We start from the raw sequence: 24,443 nt of genomic DNA on the forward strand, positions 1-24,443 counted from the left end.
TTTTTTTTTAATAGATCTTTATTGGAGTATAATTGCTTCACAATACTGCCTTAGTTTCTGTTGTACAACGAAGTGAATCAGCCATATGCATGCACATGTCCCCATATCCCCTTCCTCTTGAGCCTCCCTCCCACCCTCCCTATCCCACCGCTCCAGGTCACCACAAAGCACCGAGCTGATCTCCCTGTGCTATGCAGCTGCTTCCCACTAGCTAACTATGTTACATTCAGTAGTATATATATGTCGATGCTACTCTCACTTTGCCCCAGCTTCCCCCTCCCACCCCGTGTCCTCAAGTCCATTCTCTATGTCTACATCTTTATTCCTGCCCTGCAACTAGGTTCATCAGTACCATTTTTTTTTTTTTTTAGATTCCGTATATATGCGTTAGCATACGGTATTTGTTTTTCTCTTTCTGACTTACTTCACTCTGTGTGACAGACTCTAGGTCCATCTACCTCACTACAAATAACTCAGTTTCGTTCCTTTTTTTGGCTGAGTAATATTCCATTGTATATATGTGCCACATCTTCTTTATCCATTCATCTGTTGATGGACATTTAGGTTGGTTCCATGTCCTGGCTATCAGTATTATCTTCTCCCTGACCTTGCTTTTGTCCTCACATTTTCTGTCTGACTTGTCCTTCCTGCCTCCCTTTTACAAGGACCCTTGTGATTACACTGGACCCACAAGGAGAATCCAGAATACCTCCCTACCTAAATATCCTTAATTTAATCACATCTGCAAAGTCTCTTGCCATGAAAAGTAATATACTCACAAGTTATAGAGATTAAGGTAGAGATCTTTGGGAGGCCATTATTTTTTGTATCATAAAATCCTTCTTAAAATTAAAGTCTCTTGAATATTACCTAGTTTTTTTTCATGTGTACTTTCTTATATAAAAGGATCTCAAAACCTACCTAACCCGTTTCCAAGATGCCAAAATGAGCCACCAGATACCCTTGGTTTCTCTTCAGCTCCCCTAATTTTAATCTTCTTTCACTTCCTTGTAATTCCTTTTTATTAAATGACAGATGATACTTTAGCTTTTGAATTTACTAGACCTAATGACACAAGTTTCCTCACAGACCATTAATAACTCTACCAACCTCTCTACATTAACTTGAACTGTCTTCCAAGATTTAGAGGGATTTCTGGATTAATGAACAGTTGGAAATGGCCATTTGGCGCACACACACACATACGAAGTCCTACCCCACAAGCCTAAAGTTTCTTACTTTATTTCCCTCTCTGTTCCAAGTACTCTTTACTGTCATTCTGCTTCTCAGTATATGTATGGCAGTAGAGAAAGTAGAATACATAATTAATTCTAGGACATTGAAAGATTCTCAGGGCAAAGACAGCTTTCAACCAGAATGCAGAGTATAAAAATGGAATTAGGAAACAACAGTGAGATACCACTACATATGTATTAGATGGTCAGAATCCAAAACACTGACACACCGAATGCTGGTAAGGATGTGGAGCAACAAGTACTCTCATTTGTTGTCCGTGGAAATACAAAATGGTACAGTCATTTCAGAAGACAGTTTGGCAGATTCTTACAAAATTAAACATACTCCTATCAGATTATATGATAATCTACCTAGAAAACCCAAAGCACTAATTAGGATAGGTTAAGCTGCTATAACAAACACCAAAATTTTAGTTACTTAAAGGATAATAAGTTTATTTATAGTTCAGAGGAAGTGCTGCAGGCCAACATGCAGCTCTCCATGATGTAATACAGGAACTTAGGAGACTTTCACCCTAGGGCTCCAACATTCCCTGGGGACTTACTAGTAGATGCATAGCAATGCTTGCAACATACATGAAAAGTGTTGGTTTCCAAAACACACAAAGAGGGGCCACAAATCAATAAAGCCTTTCCGATAGCTAAATGAAACCACCTTGGAAAACAATTCAGAAATTACCTATTTCATCTAAAGTAATTTGGAGGTACACCCTCCACCTTAAGAATCTTACAAATATTTTCCCATCATAATAGTTGCTTTCAAGGGCTTTGGCAAGGGTTGGGGCAAGAATCATTCTAAGACATAGTTGATAGAGGTATAAATTAATTACATTAGTCACATTTAAAATGCACCTGGCCTTAGACACAGCTATAACACATTTAGGAGTCTATTCTACAGAAATATTAACCCAAGGATATAAAAAAATCATTGCTGGATTGACTGAAACCCTCTGCTTGAAACATATTCTTTCCAGGAACCTACAGCCTCTATCCCCTCACCTCCTCCTGTTCTTTGCTCAGACCTCATCTTCTCAGGAAGGTTCCTCTAGACCATCTTATTTAAAGTTGCAACACCCTTATGCCCCTTTCCTACTTTACTTTCTTTGTAGCACTTACCTTCATCTGACATTGTATATAATTTAATTTTTTTAATGGACTGACTCACCCCACTAGTACGTAAACTCCATTTTCGCTGTTGCTCATTGCTGTATTTCCAGTGACAAAACAATTCTTGGTGCCTCAATAAGAATGTGTTAAATGAATGGATGAATTTCAACATTGTTTTTAATCGTGAAAAGAAAAAATTAGAAACAATCTAAATGCTCTTTAAATAAATAATGGTAACACCATTGCGGAAAAAATTATTCTCTCTTAAAATATGTTGTATATCTATGTATACCAGCTAATAAACATATCCATGACATGTTTAGGATAAAAGAAAGAAATTATTGAACAATATATGAAAACTTCTGGAAGAATATTTACAATGCTTACCTCTGGAGAATGAAACTAGAGAGGAGGAAGAAGGGTGAAGGGAGGTGTCCCTATCTTTTACCAGGTGCTGAGTTTCACTCAGGCCAAAAGACCTGAGGAACATCATTCTACCTTGACTTGAACCTAGTGCCACCCTGAGACCCCATGCAAAATGGGTCCCCACCCTTAGTCCCTGCACTGTGCCTGTCATTTAAATGCCTCCTGTCTAACAACCATCCCTGGGGCTGTGCCCCTTTTTAAAGGGCAAGGAGTTCATGGGGACATGCCAGTCTAGTGCCCATACCTCCCAATCTAGACAAGAGTCTAGGTACCCAGAACCCTTGCATTCCCTGCTAATAGCCCTGAGCTCATTTCCAGGGCCTGCCTGGACTTTGTCCCAGGACATATCTCCTGAACAAGAACTGGGCCAATAATGTCCTCTCCACTGGGCCAGAATGGCAGGCAAAAGCAGTTGTCAGGATTTAGTGGACAAAGCTCAGATGTGTGGGCTGGGGATTCCCCAGGACACTACCTGGTGTACAGCAAAGCCAGGACTGAGAAGACAAGGGGGAAAACAAGGCTGGGGGCCTCAATTCGTCCCTTTGCACCACGTCCCACAAATGTCAGGAGTGGCCAGTCTGAACTTAACCACATGAACCTTCTCTACCAAGGCCCAAGTGTTTCGAATGCTGGAAATTCTTTCCAATCTCATGTTAGCCTAACTGTGCTTCCCACCCTTTGGGTTGGGCTTTACTGAAACAGAAACCAACTGCTTTCTGAAGGCTACAGTCCACTGACCAGGACACAAACAACACATGTCATCCTGTCTCAGACAACACCAGGGCCTAATGGCTCTGCCAGTCTAAAAGCTGTTTGATGGCAGAAATCCAGTCAGCGTCTTGGGGCCAGTTCATTCACCCATGCCTGTCACTGACTGTCATCCTTCACCACTACCCAAAATGCAAGCCCCTCCGGTCACATGTTCTGTCTTCTATGCTCACCCCCATTCAGTTCTGTGTCTCTGTCCCCAGTATTCACCTATCATCCTCCCAATACTGACATAGCCATCAGCCCTTCTCATGTTATTCTCTGGGATTCCCATTCTTTGTAAACTATCCCTGATTATCCACCTTTCTCCCAAACACTGCCTCTACCTGCCTGTTTCCACCTCCTAACCCTACGTTGCTCATTTTCTCACTATCCATATGATGAGGGTAGGGACACACATCACATTTTTCTTGCTCTACATTGCTGCCTTCAGAGAACTACCCCGCCTCCTTCACATAAAAACACTTCTATTGAGGATTATATCATCTGTCTATAGCCCCCACTGTTTCCCTTGTCATTGTTATTATTGACTTTATAGTGACTACTCACATTTAATACAGATTAGAGCACCTGGATCATACTTATTACCTTCCATTCTTCTCTAGTGCTGTCATCATTCTAGGTCCTAGGTGAATCTGATGTCCATGTGTACAAGGTATCTGGCATCATGGTTCCCTGACCCTCCACTCTATCGCAGCAATTTATTCTTATTCCAAATCCAGTTATTTGCCATTTGCTAAATCTATTCCACCTCTTAAACTAAAATCCTGATATCCACCCCAAACTGCATCTTCACGTTCTCTTACTCTTTATTTTCTGTATCCCTATTTTAAACCTTATCAATACCTCTAAAATTTTAATTCTACATTTTCCCCAGCCTGCCCCTTTCTATTGATGGTACTGTGTTACTCTCCTACTTAAAATTCTCCAGAGGCTCTTTATAAGTTTAAAAAATTTCAAATTCCTTAAACAATGTTTTTTACAATTTGGCCTTGACTGACCACTCCAGCGTTATTCACTGCCCAACACACACCCTTCACTCCAGTTTTACTGGCCTAGTTTCAGTTCCATTTGTCCATCCACCTAGAATGCCCCTCTCTACTATCGCCTCTCAGCTAACCCAATCTTAAAAACAGTTTAATTCTTTAAACTAAACTTTTGACTTTAAGATAACTGTGGGGCTTCCCTGGAGGCGCAGTGGTTGAGAGTAGGCCTGCTAATGCAGGGGACATGGGTTTGTGCCCCGGTCCGGGAGGATCCCACATGCCATGGAGCGGCTGGGCCCGTGGGCCATGGCCGCTGAGCCTGCGCATCCAGAGCCCGTGGTCCGCAATGGGAGAGGCCACAACAGTGAGAGGCCCGCGTACCGCAAAAAAAAAAAAAAAGAAAAAAAAAGAAATACTCCCTTTCCTCCTGTCTTTCGGAAAAGATGATAGAGAAATGGTGCTAATTCTTCTTTAAAAGTAAAATTCTCCAGCGAAAGCCTCTGGTTCTAGAAATTTCTGTTTGGAGAGTCTTTTCATTAAAAATTCCATTTCCTTTGGGCTTCCCTGGTGGTACAGTGGTTAAGAATCCGCCTGCCAATGCAGGGGACACAGGTTTGAGCCCTGGTCCGGGAAGATCCCACATTCCACAGAGCAACTAAGCCCGTGCGCCACAACTACTGAGCCTGCACTCTAAAGCCCACGAGCCACAACTGCTGAAGCCCACACGCCTAGAGCCCGTGCTCCGCAACAAGAGAAGCCACCGCGATGAGAAGCCGGCGCACTCCAATGAAGAGTAGCCCCCGCTCACTGCAACTAGAGAAAGCCCGCGTGCAGCAACAAAGACCCAATGTAACCAAAAATAAATAAAAATAAAATAATTTTTTAAAATAATTCCATTTCCTTAATAGTTATAGGCCACTGTAAGTAACTATTCCATAGTGAATGGAAGTTTTTGCTTTTTGAGGAATTGGTCCATTTCATATTAAGTTGTCAAATCTATGTTTATAGTTGTTCATAGTTTTCCCTTACTATCCTTTTGATATTTGCAGGATCTGTAGTAATATCACCTGTTTCATTCCTGATATTGGTAATTTAAGTCTTCTCTATTTCTTAACCAGTTTTGCTGGAGGTTTGTCAATTTTATGGATTTTTTCAAAGAATTAGCCTCTTTATTGAAATGGTTTTCTCCATTGTTTTCTGTTTTCAATTTCATTGAAATTGAACTCGTTTCTGCTCTTATTTTTATTAGTAGTTCCTTCCTCTTGCTTGCTTTGGGTTTATTTTGCTCTCTTTCTCAGGTTCTTGAGGTGTAGGTTTGAATAAATTATTTGAGACCCATCCTCCTTTCCTAATGTAAATATTTAATGATATAAATTTCCTTCTTAGCATTGCTTCAGCTGTATTCCATAAATTTTTACTTGTTTTATTTCCATTTTCATTTAGTTCAATATTTTCTTTTATTCAGTTCAAATTGAGGGGGTTACCCTATTATCTGTCATTTAATTGGTGCATTTGAACTTACAGTTAATGTAATTATTAGTATATTAGGGTTTAAATCTACCATGTCATTTTTTGTTTTCTGTTTGTTCTGGGTTTTTTTAATTTGTTTTCTTTTTCTCACCTTCCTATGGATTACTTGAACTTTTTTTTAGAATTCCACTCTGATTTGTCTATAATTTTTTTTTTTTTTTTTTTTTTTTTTTTTGCGGTACGCGGGCCTCTCACTGCTGTGGCCTCTCCCGTTGCGGAGCACAGGCTCCAGACGCACAGGCCCAGCGGCCATGGCTCACGGGCCCAGCCGCTCCGCGGCATGTGGGATCCTCCCGGACCGGGGCACAAACCTGCATCCCCTGCATTGGCAGGCGGACTCTCAACCACTGCGCCACCACGGAAGCCCTGTCTATAATATTTTTGATTATCTCTCTTTGTATAGCTTTTTAGTGTTTGCTCTATGTATTACATTATATGTATACATTATATACATAACATCATAGCCTACTAGTCTTTTTACCAGCTTAAGTAAGGTATAGAATCCTTACCACTCTTATATACTTTTATCCCCCCTTTGTTTATAATTATCTTAAATAACTCCTCTATATACACTGGGAATAACAACAGAAGCATTACAATTTTTGCTTCAACAATCAAATATAATTTAGAAAACTCCAGAGGAGGAGGAAACTGTATTGTCCTTACCTATATTTTTGCTTACTGTATTTTTTTCTTCCTTTCTGATGTTCTAAGATTCCTTCTTTTATTATTTCTATGATAGGAAGAAAGAAAAAAGAAAGAAAAGATGGCTAAAATTCCTTAAGCTATTCTTCTACGTTAGGTCTACTGACAACAAATTCTTTTAGCTTTTCTTCATCCAAAAACATCTTGATTTCCCCTTCATTCCGGAAGCATATTTTGCTGGTTATAGGATTCTGGGCTGACAGTTCTTTTCTTTCAGCACTTGAAAAAACTGTTGTATCAGTTCCTTCTGTCTCCATGGTTTCTGATTAATAACTGCTACCATTCAAATCATTCTTCCCCAAAGGTCAGGTGTCATTTCCCTCTCGCTGCTTTCAAGTTTTTCTTTGTCTTTAGCTTTCACAAGTTTGACAATGATGTACCTTGGCATGTTTTTTGGTTTAAAGTTAGCTCAGCTTCTCGGATCTGTAAATATATTATTTTTTGCCACATTTAGAAGGTTTTCAGCCCTTATTCCTTCAAGTCATTTTTAAACACTTCCCTCTTTCTCCTTCCCTTCCAGGACTCTGATGACACATTTGTTATAATCCCACATGTCCCTAAGGCCCTGTTAATTTTTTTCAGTCTATATTCTCTCTGTTGTTCAGATTAGGTAATTTCTATTGTTCTATTTTCCAGTTCACTGATTCCGTCCTCTGTCCTCTCCCTTTCTTCAGTTGAGTCCATTAACTGAGTTTTCATTTCAATTATTATATTTTTTAGTTGCATAATTTCCATTTGGTTTTTCTTTACATTTTCTATTTCTGTCCTGAGATTTTTTTTTCACTTATTTCAGGCACGTTCATAATTGCTCATTGAAAGATTTTTATGACGGCTCCTTTACAGTCTTTAGCAGATCATCCTAATATTTGTCATCTCAGTATTTGTCTTTTTTCTATTCAAGATGCTAGTTCACAGCATCTATTGATTGTCTTTTTTCATTCAGTAAGAGATATTCCTGGTTGTTGACATAAGTGATTTTCAATTAAAATTTGGCATATGATCTTCTGGGACTCTGAATCTTAATTAAACTTTCTGTTTTACCTGGTTTCTTCTGACAACACTCCAGCAGGGGAAGCGGGGGTAGGGATAGGTATCACCAGCTTATTACTGCCAGGTGTACAACTACTCCACTGCCTTGGCAACAGTCTGGTGTTTAAAATATGTATTATTTTTTCAATCAGAGAAAGTAAAATATGTGCTTTGAAAGACTTAGTTCAATTATAAGTTCCTCCAGGAAGCCTTTCCTAATTCTTCAATCCCATGTTGGGGACCCTTCCTCTATCTGTTCCCAGGTCCACCTATACTTGTCTATAGGTGTCTATAGGACTGTTAACAAACGTGTCTACTATTTTGTAGATGTCTGTCTACTTGTCTGTCTTCATTAAACTGCAAGCTTGTTGACAGTACAGATACTGTCTTCCTTGATATTGAATCCCTAGACTAGAATAGTGTCTGGCATGTAGTTGTCACTCAATAAATATATTTTGGGAAGCTATCATTTTGCTGTTCAAAACCTTCAGGACCTTATTAGTAACTTTGAAAGGAAAGTTCACACTCAACTGGTTATTGAAGACTTTGCAGTCAGGACTACTAATCTCCAGAAAGGAAGCTCCCACCACTACCCTATATCTTTCTTTGACCAAAATGCTCATCTTGTCTCCAGAAGCCTCTTAGTAGCCTGCATTTCTACCTACCAGTCTGGAGGATAGTGTAGTAGAAGGATCTTATCTCATGTTTGTCATCTCCTTTTGTAGAATCCTTTTCTAACCACCCTGACCTACTTTGTATAGTATTTATGCATTGGAACTATCTTTGACATATTCTGACTCATTTTATTTCTTTCTAAGTACATCATTATTCCCAGGATCTTTACACCTACAAGGTCCATGCAAGTAGGAACTATGTCTTTGGACCTTAACATATGGCACAGTATCATATGCATCTCTTACAAAGAGGTACTCAATAAATATTTGTTGTTGAAGAAAAAGAAAAAGAAAATTTGGACTATTTTAAGAGGATCTAATATTAAGCCACAATTTAAGAAAACTGGCTTCTCCATCTAACTCACTTCCTTACTCAATGTAACATAGTACCTAGATCCAGTCACTTAACCCCCTATTCTTAACTTTCTTCATCAGTAAAATGGAACAAAACTTGATAATATGTAGACACCTTAAAAGATATTTGAAGTCTGTGAGCAAGTAGTGTTCAACAGAATTGTTTTTGTCTGAGTGTTTGTTAAACATAGCTCAAATAACCAGTTTTATAGGTAACAGGCTGAGGAAGTGAGCTCAAGAGTTTAGAAGTGAATTGCTAGCTTCACATTGATTCAGCCTGTTTCAAGCCTCTTTATATGACAGCTGCCACATGGGATAAGCCTCTGACTTGAGTGACTGGCTCAGCCAGTGCTGATGTTCCATTCAATAATTCTCAGCAAATGCATCTACCTGTGCAAACTCACTTGTGCTTACAGGTTAATTTCTCTATGAATTGTCTCAAACACAAGTATTTTGGAAGAGAGTACAGCACAGGATCTGTTTGCAGAATCACTTTTGGGGAAAAAAATAGTCAAGATAATTGTGGTTGTATAAATGGTTTCTTCCAAAAGGGCAGGGAGTCAAGGATTAACAATCAGTGGGGGACGGAATGTACAGAACAGCAATGAGAGGTGAGAGGCAAGGGGACAGGGCAGTAAACAGCTTAAGAAAACTGCTTTTTCTGCCTGGAAAGGGTCTCCAGCTCACTTGGTACAAAATAGTTAGTCCTACTGGACTCCAAAACTTCTTCCATAAGCTCACGGAATGGACCACAAAGGAATTCTTTGACACAAACAAGAAAGAAAAACAAGAAAGTCAGAAAGTCATCCGAAATAGAGACTTATCTTTGAGCCTATACTCACTGGAACCTAAAGGTGGAGCTTGAGATTCTAGAGAAATACTGCTATACTGTTCAATAGAAAATAATTTTAGCAGTTTCTGTAGGAGGAAAGGAGGAAAGAGAAGCAGATGAATCAGACTAGCTTGGGTGTATAAAAGGACTAGTGGGAGTAGTAATGATCTGGAATAAAGTGGAGAGAAGAGGGAGCCAAATGGAGAGTTATCTGGCTCCCTGTGCTTGACATAATTTTAAATCTTAACCCCCAATGCCAGTTAGGTCTCACTTAGGGTTGCTGTTACATATATAGTATCTACACACACACACACACACACACACACACACACACACACACACACACACACACACACACACACACACACACACACACACACACACACACACACACAGTAGTTGTCTGCTGATTGTTCACTATTCCTAGAAGTGTAATTCAGGAAATCGGTATTGTAAAGTCGATTTCATCACTAATTCAATTCTCTCAGAACTGAGAAGTTTGAAGAGAAAAGTACTGAATAACTGATGTGTATTTACAAACAAGAGGTTTTTATACCAGTAGGGGAAAAAATGAAGTTTCTTACCAGAGGCAAATTTGCTGCTATAGAACATTTTTGGTTAAATTATCTCAGGTAAGAATTGACTTTTCCTTTGCCACCATATAAAACCTCCTGGAACTCACTCCGTTGTCTTCTGGGGTATATAAGAGTTCATACTAGTTTGCCCTTGAGTTGGAGGAAATCTTTATAATTCTTAGGAATTGTTTTATTTCCTGTACTCCAACCTCCACCGTAAGGAGGAGCTACATTTGCAAGCTCCCCTCTTTCCAGGGTCTGTGACATAATTTTCAGAAGATTTAGAACAAAGTCGACCTTATCGATGATATACTTCTACCCCTGTAGCTGAATCCCAGTAACTGGATCAAAGAGACACAGCCCAGAACTTGTACCTCATTTCTGGTCATTCTATCCCTTCCTGCCTTCTTTCGTGCCAGTCGGTCACAGAAAATTAAGCCATGATCCTGGGCATTACCCTAAACTTCCTCTTCCCCACCTTCCAACTAATAATTATCAGATTCTAGCAACTTTACCTCCTAAATATCTCGAGTCCAGTTCTCACTGACCCCAATTTGGGCCACCATCAATTTGCACCTGTATTATTATTATTATCATGGCTTCTAAATTCCTCTCCCAGCCTCCACATTGGCTAATTTCAAATTATTCACCATGTGGCGGCCAGAGTAATCTTTCTTAAGTGTGTATTCTTTCCCTAAAGCCCTTTAGTAACTTACTCTTGCTCCCCAAATAAAGGCCAAACTCTTTAACAAGAATAAAGGGCTCATCCTGATACTGTACTGACTTTATGTTGCTCACCCCTCCACCCACACTCACCTCCAATCTAGACTCCAGACACACTGAATTACTTTCAGTTCCCCAAACAGGCCATTCTCTTGATTATTTCCCAGCCTATGTCCATGCTTTGCCTACTCATTCTTTAGGTCCCTGCTTAGATGGCACCTCCTCCAGAAGTCCTTTCCTGATTCTCCCGAATGAGTTATGTTCCCTTCTAATGCTCTCATAGAAACCTGTACTTTACCCTATTATAGAAGTTATTATGCTAAAGTGTAACTGCCCACTTATTAATTTCTATGTGCCCTTGAACTGTAAGCTGCAGGAGGTCAGACTATGAGTAGGTCCTCTCACCTCTGCATTCTCACATCTGGTACATATGGTAGCACATCCAGGCTCCCAGGTAAACATTGGCTGAATGAACTAAGGCACACTCAGGCCCTAGGAATGAGGTCATGCCTCTACCTTGCCACTTCCTTACACTCTTCAGTGGCTAGACTTGTAGTCTTGTGGCTAGACTCTGCTTAAAACCCTTCCAAGTCTTCTCATTGTTCTTATAATAAAGTCTAAAACCCTAAATATGGCCTCTAGTCCATCTAGCCTTGTGGTAGCCAGCCTCCAAGATGACCCCAATGATGACAGCCTCCTGGTATTCATATTCTTTTGTAGTCTACCACACATTGTATCAGTATTAGTTTGTGTGAACAACAGCATACATTAAAAGTGATGACATACCACTTTTGAGGCTAGATCATAAAAGTCATTGCATCTTCTGCCTCTCTTTCTTTTGTGGATTGCTTACTTTGGAGAAAGTTAGCTGCTGTATTGTAAGGAACGCTATGGAGAGACTTCACCCTTTGGTGAAGAAGCAAGGTTCTAAAGCCATGGAAGAACTGAAGGCTCCAGTCAATAGCCAAATGTAAGAGCCTCTTGGAAGCAAATGTTCCAACCCCAGTCAATCCTTCAGATTACTACAGTAATATGAATAGTAATAGTAATATTACTAATATTACTACTAACATTACCAACGAATATTTTGATTATAACCCCACAACAGATCCTGAGCCAGAATCACCATCTAAGCCACTCAATACCTGACCCACAGAAAGTAGGAGACCATTAGATTTTGTTGTTTTAAGGCCCTAAGTTCTAGAGTCATTTGTTATCCAGCAATAGGCAACTAGTATAACACTCTAGCCCCACCATTGCCCACTGCCCCTTGCTAGACTTCCCTCAGTTCCAGAACCATGACAGGCTCCCTCCTGCCTGTAGGTCTTCTCACATGCTGTTCCCTTGCCTTTTTGTCACCATGACAACTGCTTTTTATATCAGCCTAAACAGCATTTCCTCAGGAGCTTTCCCTGTCCCCACAGACCAGGTTAGCCACCTTTTATATGCTTTCAGGACAGCAGGAATTTTTTCCTTCTTAGCCCTTTTAACATCTATCATATCATTCAGTAACTACTGGGGGATCACCAACTATTTGCCAAATGCTGTACTACGTAAGGGACTATGTAAGGGGCAAAACAAGCATCCTGCCCTCATAAAGTTCATAATCGAGAGTAATTCTTCACTTAATTATTCACACAATCATTTATTTGATTATACACATTTGATATTTATAACTACTTGTTAACTTCCATCTTTTCTGCTGGCATAAAACCCCATGGAGGAGTTGGTGCAGCCACTATGGAAAACAGTGTGGAGGTTCCTCAGAAAACTAAAAATAGAATTACCCTATGATCCAGCAATCCCACTTGGACAGACCACTGTGTGTGATTTACTTGACCAGATTCCTGAAATGAACAGACTTGTATGTTTGAGTCACAATGTATGTGTGATTGGATCTATGTATGTATATATAGATCTACTATGTGTGATTGGATCACTAAGTCAGGACCTCCCACCTCAAGAAATGTATACAATAATAAAACCATAATTCAAAAAGATACATGCATCCCTATGTTCATAGAAGCACTATTCACAATAGCCAAGACATGGAAACAACCTAAATGTCCATCTACAGATGAATGGATAAAGAAGATGTGGTACATATATACAATGGAATATTACTTAGCCATAAAAAAGAATGAAATAATGTCTTTGCAGCAACGTGGATGTAACTAGAGATTATCATACTAAGTGAAGTAAGTCAGAAAGAGAAAGACAAATACCATATGATATCACTTATATGTGGAATCTAAAATAGGGCACAAGTGAACCTATCTACAAAACAGAAGCAGAGGGCTTCCCTGGTGGCGCAGTGGTTGAGAATCCACCTGCTAATGCAGGGGACACGGGTTCGGGCCCTGGTCTGGGAGGATCCCACATGCCGCGGAGCAACTAGGCCCGTGAGCCATGGCCGCTGAGCCTGAGCGTCTGGAGCCTGTGCTCCGTGGTGGGAGAGGCCACAGCAGTGAGAGGCCCGCGCACCGCGATGAAGAGTGGCCCCCGCTCGCCACAACTAGAGAAAGCCCTCGCACAGAAACCAAGACCCAACACAGCAAAAATTAATTAATAAAAGGTGTTGTTATAAAAAAAAAGACCTGGCACAGCCAAATAAATAAATAAATATATTTTTAAAAAAAAAACAGAAGCAGACTCATAGGCATAGAGAATAGACTTGTGGTTGTCGGGGGTGGGGAAGGACTGGGAGCTTGGGATTAGCAGATGTAAACTATTATATATAGGATGGATAAACAACAAGGTCCTACTGTATAGCACAGTGAACTATATTCAGTATCCTGTGAGAAACAATAATGGAAAAGAATATTAAAGAAAGAATGTCTGTATATGTATAACTGAGTCACTATGCTCTACAGCAGAGATTGGCACAACACTATAAATCAACTATACATCAATTTAAAAAATAATAATAAAATTTTAAAAAAAGAAGTTTGGGGAAAAAAAATCCCATGGGGACTACACCTTGCTGTTCCCCAGGACTGCCCGAGTATCTAGCCATGCTTTCATTCATTCAAATCCTGATCAGAGCAATGCACAACGAACTGAGAGTAGAACTGTTAGGAAACTACATCACAAAACTCATTCTCCCTTACTTTCCTAACAGATTCTTTTGTCACGCTTTCATATGCCTATCTTTCTGTTCCTTCCTCCTTTTCTCCCTAAGGACATCAAGTATCCTTACTTATAGCACAAATGGCTATGAATAGAAGTAGACTAAGCCAATGAACCTAGATTTTTGGTCTTTCTTTGCCACTAAACAGCTGTAAAATTTGGGGTAATTCTCTATGCTTTCTGCACCCTCTCTTTCTTTATTTGGAAAATGCATGAGTCATATTAGATGATCACTTAAGCTCTTCCAGAGCTCTAAGCTTCTATCTGATATTCTTCTACATTAAAGCATTAGAATCAGCCCAATACACTGCATCTGTATAGAACATTTAATTTTTGTCACAGGGCTTCCCTATCTATTATTTTACCTGACTCTTACAATAAACTAAGGATGATAGTATTAATCCTATATTACAGTTAAAGAAATGAACACCTAGAGACATATGAGGACTTGAGATCTGAGGAATTTCCCCCTCAGTCCCATAACATCCTTTGTCTAAATATCATATTAATGCTTCCAAAAAGTCACTATGCTTCTCCCCAGGTAAGACTTTGTTTCATGTGGACATTGAACACTAGAGTCCTCCGTCTCAGACAGCTTGATGAGCATAATATGACCAGTGATATAATTAAGAGTCTACATACACAGGACATTGAGTGAGTACAAGAAAAGAACACTTTAACTCTATCTTGCTGCTTTAGGGACCAACTTATGTTTGCCTTTTAGCTTAGGAGAATAAAATTCTTTTAAAATGTCAAGACGAAACGCTCTGAGTCACTCCAGGAGGCTGCTGCTCCTTTGCCTCTTTCCCTGGCTCCACCTCCCAGCCGCCCCCGGGGTTCTGTTCTTAGACCTGCTTCTCTGCTCAGTCCACCTCATCTTCCTAGTTGAGTCCCTCTACTCCCACCATTCCAAGATGATCCACATGCTGCCAACTTCCAAATATTTATATCAAGCTCCAACTTCTCCAAGCTCCAGATCTATGTTACCAATCACCTACCAGACAGCTCCAGCAGGATGCCCCATGGTTGCACCATGCCTAAATGCTGCAAGAAAGGCCCCCTGAGCCCCAAGGTCTAACCAGCTCCACTGTGACTTTCCTCTGAGTAGGACTCTCACCACAACATGAGGATTCTCCAGGCCAGTGGGATGTGTCCACCAGAGCTCAAGCCCCCACTTCTGAACAGTGCTCCAGGTAGCCAGGACCCACTCTCAGAACCTTCGGTGTCCTCCTTCCCACACTGACCCTCCTGAGGGCAAGCTGCATTGCTTTGTACACATCCCTAGGTGTGAAGGTGGCTCTTTGCTGGAGGTGTGGGCAGAGCTTGCAGGCTGGAGTGTCCACACACAGTATGTGATAGAAAAAGAGGTTGAAAGGGAAGGGGGGTAAGCGGTGGGCCTGGGCATTTTCACATAGCCACATTCCGGCATGGAACTCAGAGGAGTCCAAGAATTCAACATTCAAATACATACAGGTATGTGGGAGAATGTAACATTTTATTTAATAACATGTTTGCTTGATTTATAACTTCTAAATATTTAGAAATATGAGATGTGAGCCTCCATTTGTAACCTTTAACCAAGTCCCAAATATAAGCAGAGGGTCCAGTCACCACAGACTTAATTCGTCTAAAGCCAAACCAATCTTTGCCTCTCCACCTATCTCAGCTTAGGTTGCTTGAAAAGTCATGCCTGAAATAAGAACTTAGTTGCAAGTAGTTTACTTGAGAGGTGATCCTAAGGAGCAGACCTGTAGGAGTCGAAAGGGTGAGACAAGGAAAAGGGAAAAGACAAGAAAAGCCAACACAGAAGTGCATTATTGAGGTTCCATAGTGAGCATCAAGGCTTGGTTCTGACAGACATTCCTGAGAAGGTACAGAATGCATCTTGAGATTGACCACTCACAGGATAGAAGTGGGAGCATTTATCCTCTGGATCCCTTCTGCATTGATTGACCTTGTGCTGTGAGTGTTACCTCCCTCGAGGTATATGCTTGGACTCAAGAGCCCCAAGACAGAAAGTGAAGACCCAGTGTGCACACACAGGAGGCAAGATGCTCTCAGCACAAGTGAACTGACGCTTCCCTATAACGGTCGACTCCAGCCATGGTCAAAAACAGAGGGAAGGCCAAGAGGATATGAATTGGACACCAGATGATTGCTATACCACCCTACCTCCCTTCCTCCCAGCCTAAACTTACATCCTTCTCCTGTATTCTATTTTTATTAATAATGCCAACAGCCAATGAATCACCCAAGGAGAAAATTCTGGACTCACCCTCATTCCCCCTCCCTCATCCTTCTCATCCCATCAGTTACAGTATCTTGAAAATTCTACCTCTGTAATTTTCTCAGCTGGAGTCCCTCCTCTGCATTTCCCTCCCTGTGACTGGGTTGAGTCTTAGCCCAATCCAAGCACCTCAAACCCAGATCTACTAACGGAGGGCTCCACAGCAGCTGCGTCCTGTAGGCAGCATTAGATGTCTTTTTATGGAGCCTCCTTCTGACCCATCTCTCCCAACTGTACTCTCATCTATATACTTCTATTGTTTTATCTTCCTATCATGTTACCATTCTGTTTTAGGACTTCCACTGTCCCCCACTGCTACACAACAAGTCAGAATTCCGCACCCAGTCTACAACATCCTTCTCTCTCCCCAAGCTTCCCCACGCCTAGCTCATCTCTCAGAGCCCATCTCCTTCTCTCTCTCTTTCTCACACACACACACACACACACACACACACACACACACACCCTACACTCCAGTCACACCCAATTTCTCACTATTCTCCAAGCCAGCCGTGTCCTTTCATGTCTCTCCATAGCCATTCATGCTGTTTCCTCAATCTAGAAATCATTTCTGCAGCTGCCACCCCCACATAACTACACATCTGCTAAATTCTTATGCATCTGTCACCACCCAACTGCAACATCACCTTCTCGGACTCCTCCAGGCTGATTCAGTGCTCCTAGCCCTGCTGGAGCACATAAATCCTGTCATAATGATGTGCTTATGTGACTCTCTCCATCTTTGGACGTCCTTCCAAGTCAGGGAATAATGTTTTATTTATCTTTTTATTCTTAGTTCCCAGCACAGTGGTTGGCACAAAACAAACACAAAACAAAGTGACATGATTGTTAGATGAATTCAAGAATGAGTGCCTCTGAGTAAAATAAGAACAACTGGGGCATGTACTAATAACTTACACACTCCTAGTTTAAGACACACTTGAGCAGAGACAGTTAAGAGGAGAATTCAGAAGGGAAATAGTACTGAACAGAATCTGATGCCCGCAGAGGCTTGAGAGCTGAAGTAGACTGAAAACCAGCTAAGTCATTGGTGTTTCTTATGGAAGTAGCAAGGAGGTGTTAATGTGCTATTTAACATGAACAACAAGTAATAGCAAAGAATGAACTGGAGTAGGCAGGGCTAATGCTGTGAAAATTACCTAGGAAAGCCTACCTTTAGGAGGAAGAGAAAAAAAACAAATGTTCAGCATCAGCTCTATCTCATTTTAATCCTTATGACAATGTATGCCCTTTACACTTATTTATTTAAAACCTTGCTTTTCAATTTATAGTTGCAATGTAAAATTAGCTAATTTCTGTTTGGGTCCAAGTTAACAAGTATATACCTTTATTAAAAGGATCTGTGAAGCATTAGGAATTACAATTGCAGAGCTGGGGGTTGGCAGAGTGATATACCCAACTCAGGAGGGCCAAGGACGCAGACACTAGAAAAAGCAACCAAGACAGTACTTGTCATCCAGAAAGTTCCCACCAGCTGCCAAGAGGAGTAAGTGGAGAACAGCAAATAGAGACTCAAGGACTTCTATTGTGGAATTGGAGAAATGGGCAATGGAATGGGGAACTAGAGCAACATGACATCATAAGGTCCCAGCAAATTGCCCGAAGTCAATGGAATCAGCTATGTAAATATAAACATCATCCCTATTGTTCTGCAAGCACTTTTTAAAAATCAGTACAGAAGGGCTTCCCTGGTGGCACAGCGGTTGAGAGTCCGCCTGCCGATGCAGGGGACATGGGTTCGTGCCTCAGTCCAGGAAGATCCCACATGCCGCGGAGCAGCTGGGCCTGTGAGCCATGGACGCTGGGCCTGCGCGTCTGGAGCCTGTGCTCTGCAACGGGAGAGGCCACAACAGTGAGAGGCCCGCGTATCGCAAAAAAAAAAAAAAAAAAAAAAAAAATCAATATAGAAAATGAAAACAAAGAAAAATGATGAGAAGCTATTCATGTAAGGCGCTACCCCTATCCTGTGCAAGTAATCTTTTCTTATTTCCTAGCAAACTTCTTCTATGATGTCCATCACCTAAAAAATGATTCCATCCATCTTATTTCTATTACATATGACTGGAATATGGATGGCACTGTTGTGAAAATAAGGAGAAACACAGTTGATTCCACTCTTAGCAAAACAATGTTTTGCTTTTTTTAATGAGACAACTGGTGTGAGACATAGGGAGATGTAATGCCAGCGATGACTGAATCTTCCACTCTACAGTACTAAGTTATCATACATTCATTTTCCATCAGTTTCAATGGCTTTGTTCCCCAAGTACGAAATTTTCAAGTCATCTGAGATAGTTATTTAGCTGTATGTTATAAGCAGCGTGACTTTTCATTTTAGTCACTGTACGTTGAGTCATCTATACAGAGCTTGAAATTAAAATCAGATCACAGTTGGAAATAAAAAGGTATTCCACATGTCTCTGTGCTACAGGATAAAATCCAGCTCACTCTCCTCACCTAAGTCAGTCAGAAATTAAATGTAACAAAACAAAATGATATGACAAAGGCAGTCAAAAGATTCACATAATCAGCTGTCGCCATCTGTTTGGGGGCAGGTATGAAAGAACACAGGCTTTCACTGAAGAATAAGGGATTTATGTGAGCTATAAGTTAAAATTTCTGAGTGTGAGAGGTGTTAAATATAGAAATGGATGACTAAGAAAGATGGAATAGTCCTAGGTGGGTTCTAAAAATAGAAGTGATGTTCACCATGCTGGGACTGTTTGGTTATGGTGTGGCCAATGAAGTATAAAGGAAAGCTAGTATCAACTTCAAGCTTATGTCTGCAGAGAGGACTAGGCAAATTAGAACTATTGCATGACTCTATCAGGGCATGGCCTCAAGTTCGTGCTTACTCTCTCATCCCTATGGTCTTATATAAATTACGATTACTCTGATTATTGTTTCTTCTTGGAATAAAGTTTGTAGAAATGTATGTGTTCCCTATAAGTCAGGCAGGCAAAGCGGAACTCCATTTCTTACTTCTGCCATTCTCTTTTTCCCATACTAGAAATTATACCCCAGGTATGGATTACTTCGCAGCCACCAAGCACATACCTGACTTATATGACAGTTTAACCTTTTATGATAATCACACTGATAAAGAGGATATTTGCCTTGACAAGGCAACTCGTGGCATCCAGCTCAGATTATATAATGGAACCAAATTCTAGACTTCTGAGTTAGTGTTCTAATGCTGCCTAACAAATTACCACACACTTAGCTGCATGAAACACCACATATTTATGATCTCAGTTTCCATGGATCAGGGGTCTGGGCACAACTTAGCTGGGTCTTCTGCTCAGCGTCTCACAAGGCTGCAATCAAGGTATTAGCTGAGTGGCATTTCTCATCAAAGGCTTAACTGGGGAAGAATTTACTTCTGAGTTCATTCCAGTAGTTGGCAGAATTCATCTCCTTCCAGTTGTATTACTCAGGCCCTATTATTTTGCTAACTGTGGTTCTCAGGTCCTAGGGGCCACCTACAGTTCCTTGTTACATGGGTTTCTCAAACTGAGCTGCTTACGTCATCAAGCCCTCAAGGAGAATCTCCAGTCTGCTAAAATGGAATCTTCCACAATATAACATTATCACCAAAATGACATCCCATCATTGTCATATTCTATTGGTTAGAAGCAAATCACAGGTCCCACCAAACTCAAAGAGAGAAAATTACACAAAGACATGAATACCAGGAGGCAGGGGTAACTAGGGGTCACCTTAGGGTCTGTCTGCCATAACTTCTGTAATGGTGTCTTGATGACAAGGACTACCTAAGCACTGAAGAGCTCACCAGGCTACAGATTCTGGCATTCTCTTGGAATCATAATTCTACTTCTCTCTGAGCAAATGGAGTTACTATATGACCCAGAAAGTCCACTGCTAGGTGTACTCCCAAGAGAAATAAAAACACATGTCCAGGGCTTCCCTGGTAGCACAGTGGTTAAGAATCTGCCTGCCAATGCAAGGGACACGGATTCGAGCCCTGACCTGGGAAGACCCCACATGCCGCGGAGCAACTAAGTCTGTGTGCCACAACTACTGAGCCTGCGCTCTAGAGCCCGCAAGCCACAACTACTGAAGCCTGCACACCTAGAGCCCGTGCTCCACAACAAGAGAAGCCACCGCGGTGAGAAGCCCGTGCACCGCAACGAAGAGTAGCCCCCACTTACCGCAATTAAAAAAGCTCGTGCACAGCAACGAAGACCCAACACAGCCAAAAATAAATAAATTAATTAATTTTTAAAAATGTCCACACAAAATCTTATATGTGAATATTCATAGCAGCATTTTCATAATAGTCAAAAAGTGGACACAACGCAAATGTCCTTTGATGAATGGATAAGTAAAACGTGGGATAGCCATACAATGGAATGCTATTCAGAAATAAAAAGAAGTACTGAGACATGCTATAACATGGATGAACCTCAAAAACATTATGCTTAGACAAAGAAGCTAGTCACAAAAGACCACATACTGTATAATTCCATGCATGCGAAATAGGCAAGTCTATAGGGAGAAGAAGTAGATCCATGTTTACCAGGGGCTAGAGGGAGGGGAGAATGGTGAATGACTGGTAATGGATTTCTTTACATGATAATAAAATGTTTTATATTAAGATTGCAGTAATCGTTGCACAACTCTGTGACTATACTAAACAATTTATGTGGGTAAATATTACAGTATGTGAACTATATCTCAGTAAAGCTGCTTTTTAAAAAAGAAGAGTGCCAGAAGAGTGTTATAAAAAAAAATCTAAAATATATTACTTAGATACTAAAATATAGAATTATTTGCATTTCTCTGGCATTTAAATGATTTATAGGCACTATCAATATTCAAAATGGGGACCATTGCAGAAAAATCTATGCTATAATAAGATCTTTCCACAGTATAGACATAGAAAGGTAAAAGCAAGGCACATGGATGGCAAGTGTTTTCCCAACAGCCCAGCAAAAGTAAGTTAGGTTTTCCAGAGCTTATGCCAGAATTCCTTTCTGCATATTCTTTGGTGAAGGTCTCCTCTTGCTCCTTTGTTAACTCAAATATTAAGCAGACACCAGTACAGTTTAAGAAAACTAGTAATTTCCCAAAAGATATTTCTCTGTGTTTCAGAATACAGAAATTCAACAGAGTATACCTATATCAAAATATCGACAGTGGGGAGGGATAAGATAGGGGTAGGGGATTAAGAGATACAAACTAATAAATAAGCTACAAGGATATATTGTACAACACAGGGAATATAGCCAATATTTTTATAATAACTATAAATGGAGTATAACTTTTAAAAACTGTGAATCACTATGTTATACACCTGAAATTTATATAATATTGTACATCAACTATACCTCAGTAAAAAATAATAATTAAAAAACCACCTTTCTCTCAGGCTTGTTGAGAGGATTAAATGAGGTTTAAAAAAAACAAACACAAAAAAATCAAGTTTTACATCTTAAATATATACAATTTTTGTCAATAATATAGAAAAAAAGAAAATTCAAGAGAACAGTCAAGAAATAGTACTAAGGTTATCCTCTCCTCATTCACAACAACAGGTACCAGCTCCAGATAGTACCTTAAAGGATAAAGTGTAACTAGTTTTCAAGGTGACAATTTCAGCAGGGATCCAGAGAACTAACAGTGCCAGAAACCTTAGTCAGCAAAGCACACCTGCTCATACCTGTTTAGAGACAAATTTCAACTGATACCAGTTTAGAGATGTATTTCCCACAATTATTGACTTGCACATTCATATGCTCCCTCTCTATCCAACCTACCTCATGCTTCTATCTGCCCTTTTGCCCAGATCCACATGTGGAAAAAGACCTAATCCTGAGAAATAGTACTTAACCAGAGGCTTTACATATCTGAGTGACCTAACTGCTGCAGACGTGCTCTACAAAACAGTGATATAGCCTGTAAATTCCTTAGTGCTCTAATTGATGCCTGCCCTCCCCCATCCCTTCCCTTATTATCTTTTGGGAAGCAGGAGAAAAATCAAAGTATGTTATAGACCTTGAAGCAATCTAGCCTTTCAAAGAAAACAGTACAGCTTTCCATGCAGAGCTGTTACCTGTAAGACAATAATGGTGGCTTTCTAAGGTTGTTCCACAGAAAAAGATATACTTTTTCCTTAGCTGCAGAACATCTATTAGAAAACACCACCACTTTAAAAGAACATTTGTATCCAGAGACAAAGGGAATGGGTTCAGCCTAAGTCAAGGCTCCAGCACTTGACAACTCATAGCAGTCATCTAAACATGGGACTTCATCCATCTTTTTAGCACTTTGGGGGAAAATTCAAGGGTATGTCATTCTGTCTTCTGTCTCTAGCAAGGACTGCACCTTGGCCACCTCTGACATGCCTTGATTCATTTTCCAAGAAATCTATAGCAAAGGGGATTTCTCCAGCCACATACCCATGATGCTATGTGTACATTTACCTTTCAGAATTTAGCCCTTGGGCTTGTCTCTCAAGCCCACCAAGTTCCCTTGGTGCCATCACTGAATGTGTGAAAAGTCTCCTCCAACTCCTAGATGGTCTTTGGACAGGTGGAAAGTGAAAGCATATTCTTTGCAGATTTCACAAAACAATCACTTGGAATTGTGACAAATTTCAAGTGTTTTTAAAATTCCTACAGATAAAACCAAATTTTTTATGGGATCCTCTTCATAATCTTAATATTTAATCGTACACACACACACACACACACACACACACACACACACACACACACACACAGACATTCTCCTGGTACAGACCATCTCCTCATTAGATGGGCCTGCTGCCCTAGGATTTGACACATGGGAGGAAACGGTGGGGGGCAGGAGAGGAGCTAAGGCCCTGAGAAGGCATCTACCAGAACCTAGAAATGAGAATTGCGAAACGCAGTTCAGCAGAGCCCCCCGAAGGGATCACTGCAACCCCCTGTATCTCTACAAGCGCCTCATTCCCATTCCTCAGTGGCCACAAGCCCCGGGGATGCTGGCATTACACAGTCTCAGGGAATCTCAGCCCCGACATGCTGTCTCCAGTTCCGCTTTATTGTGCCTCTCAGGCCGGCTGCTTACAAAATTATGTTCGTCCTCCCACTTCCTTTGTCAATACTTCCTCCGTCAATACTTCCTCCAGGAGCCAAAACAAACATTCAGCAATACAGAAACACACCAACCCCAGCACCAGAAAAAAAGAAAGAGAAAGGAAATGAAAACATCACAGCAAACAAGTGGCACAGGAACACAACAGCTCCGTTTCTGGGAGAAAAGAGACAACAGCTATGCTCTGTATCTTTTTTTTTCTCCCCTTCTTCCCCACCTTCATCTTCCTTCTCCATACCACACAGATAAACCCAGAGGTTTCAGCCTGGGATCCTGGCCAGAGGGTCAAGGACACTAGATGTTCCAGGCTCACAGCCCTTCCGGCCCTGCTCCGCCAGTCACTTTTGTTCCGGTGGGGCTGGGCAGCTGGACGGCAGGCTCAAGGTCCGCCACACTAGAGCCTGTGTATGTTCCGGTGTTGGAAGCATTGCGGGGGAGCTTCCAGGAGCCTCACTCTTCCAAGGTTTGCCCTTTCCTCACAATGGCTCCACTGCCTGGGCTTAAGAAATTCTGATACGCTGCTTGAGAAGGAACACTCCGGGCTAGGAAAAGGCCCTTCACTGGGAGGGAGTTGACCTCAGATATGGCCAGCCTCCTCCATCGCTGGGTCCCTCTTCACCCCAACCTGGGTGAGGTTGGGCAGATCATTTAGACCAGGAGGATTTTGTATAAACGGGGAAGCAAATTCTGACCTGACTAAAAGGAAAGCCAGGGCTTCGTTACATCTTGAGGTCCTTCTGGCTCCAGCATCAATGATTCCTTCATAGTCTAGTCCAGGGATGGCAAACTCAATTGTCAAGGGGCAGGTGACACAAATAGGTGACACCAACTGGAGAATGTATGCTGTGTCTAAAGGGGCAGCCACTATTTAGCTCCAGCCAAATTCTGGCATTCAAGAATGTAGGCTTAGTTTCACCAGAAATTCTGTATTTCAAGAGAA

This window comes from Delphinus delphis, chromosome 2 (assembly GCF_949987515.2).
Source record: "Delphinus delphis chromosome 2, mDelDel1.2, whole genome shotgun sequence".
NCBI lineage: Eukaryota > Metazoa > Chordata > Mammalia > Artiodactyla > Delphinidae > Delphinus > Delphinus delphis.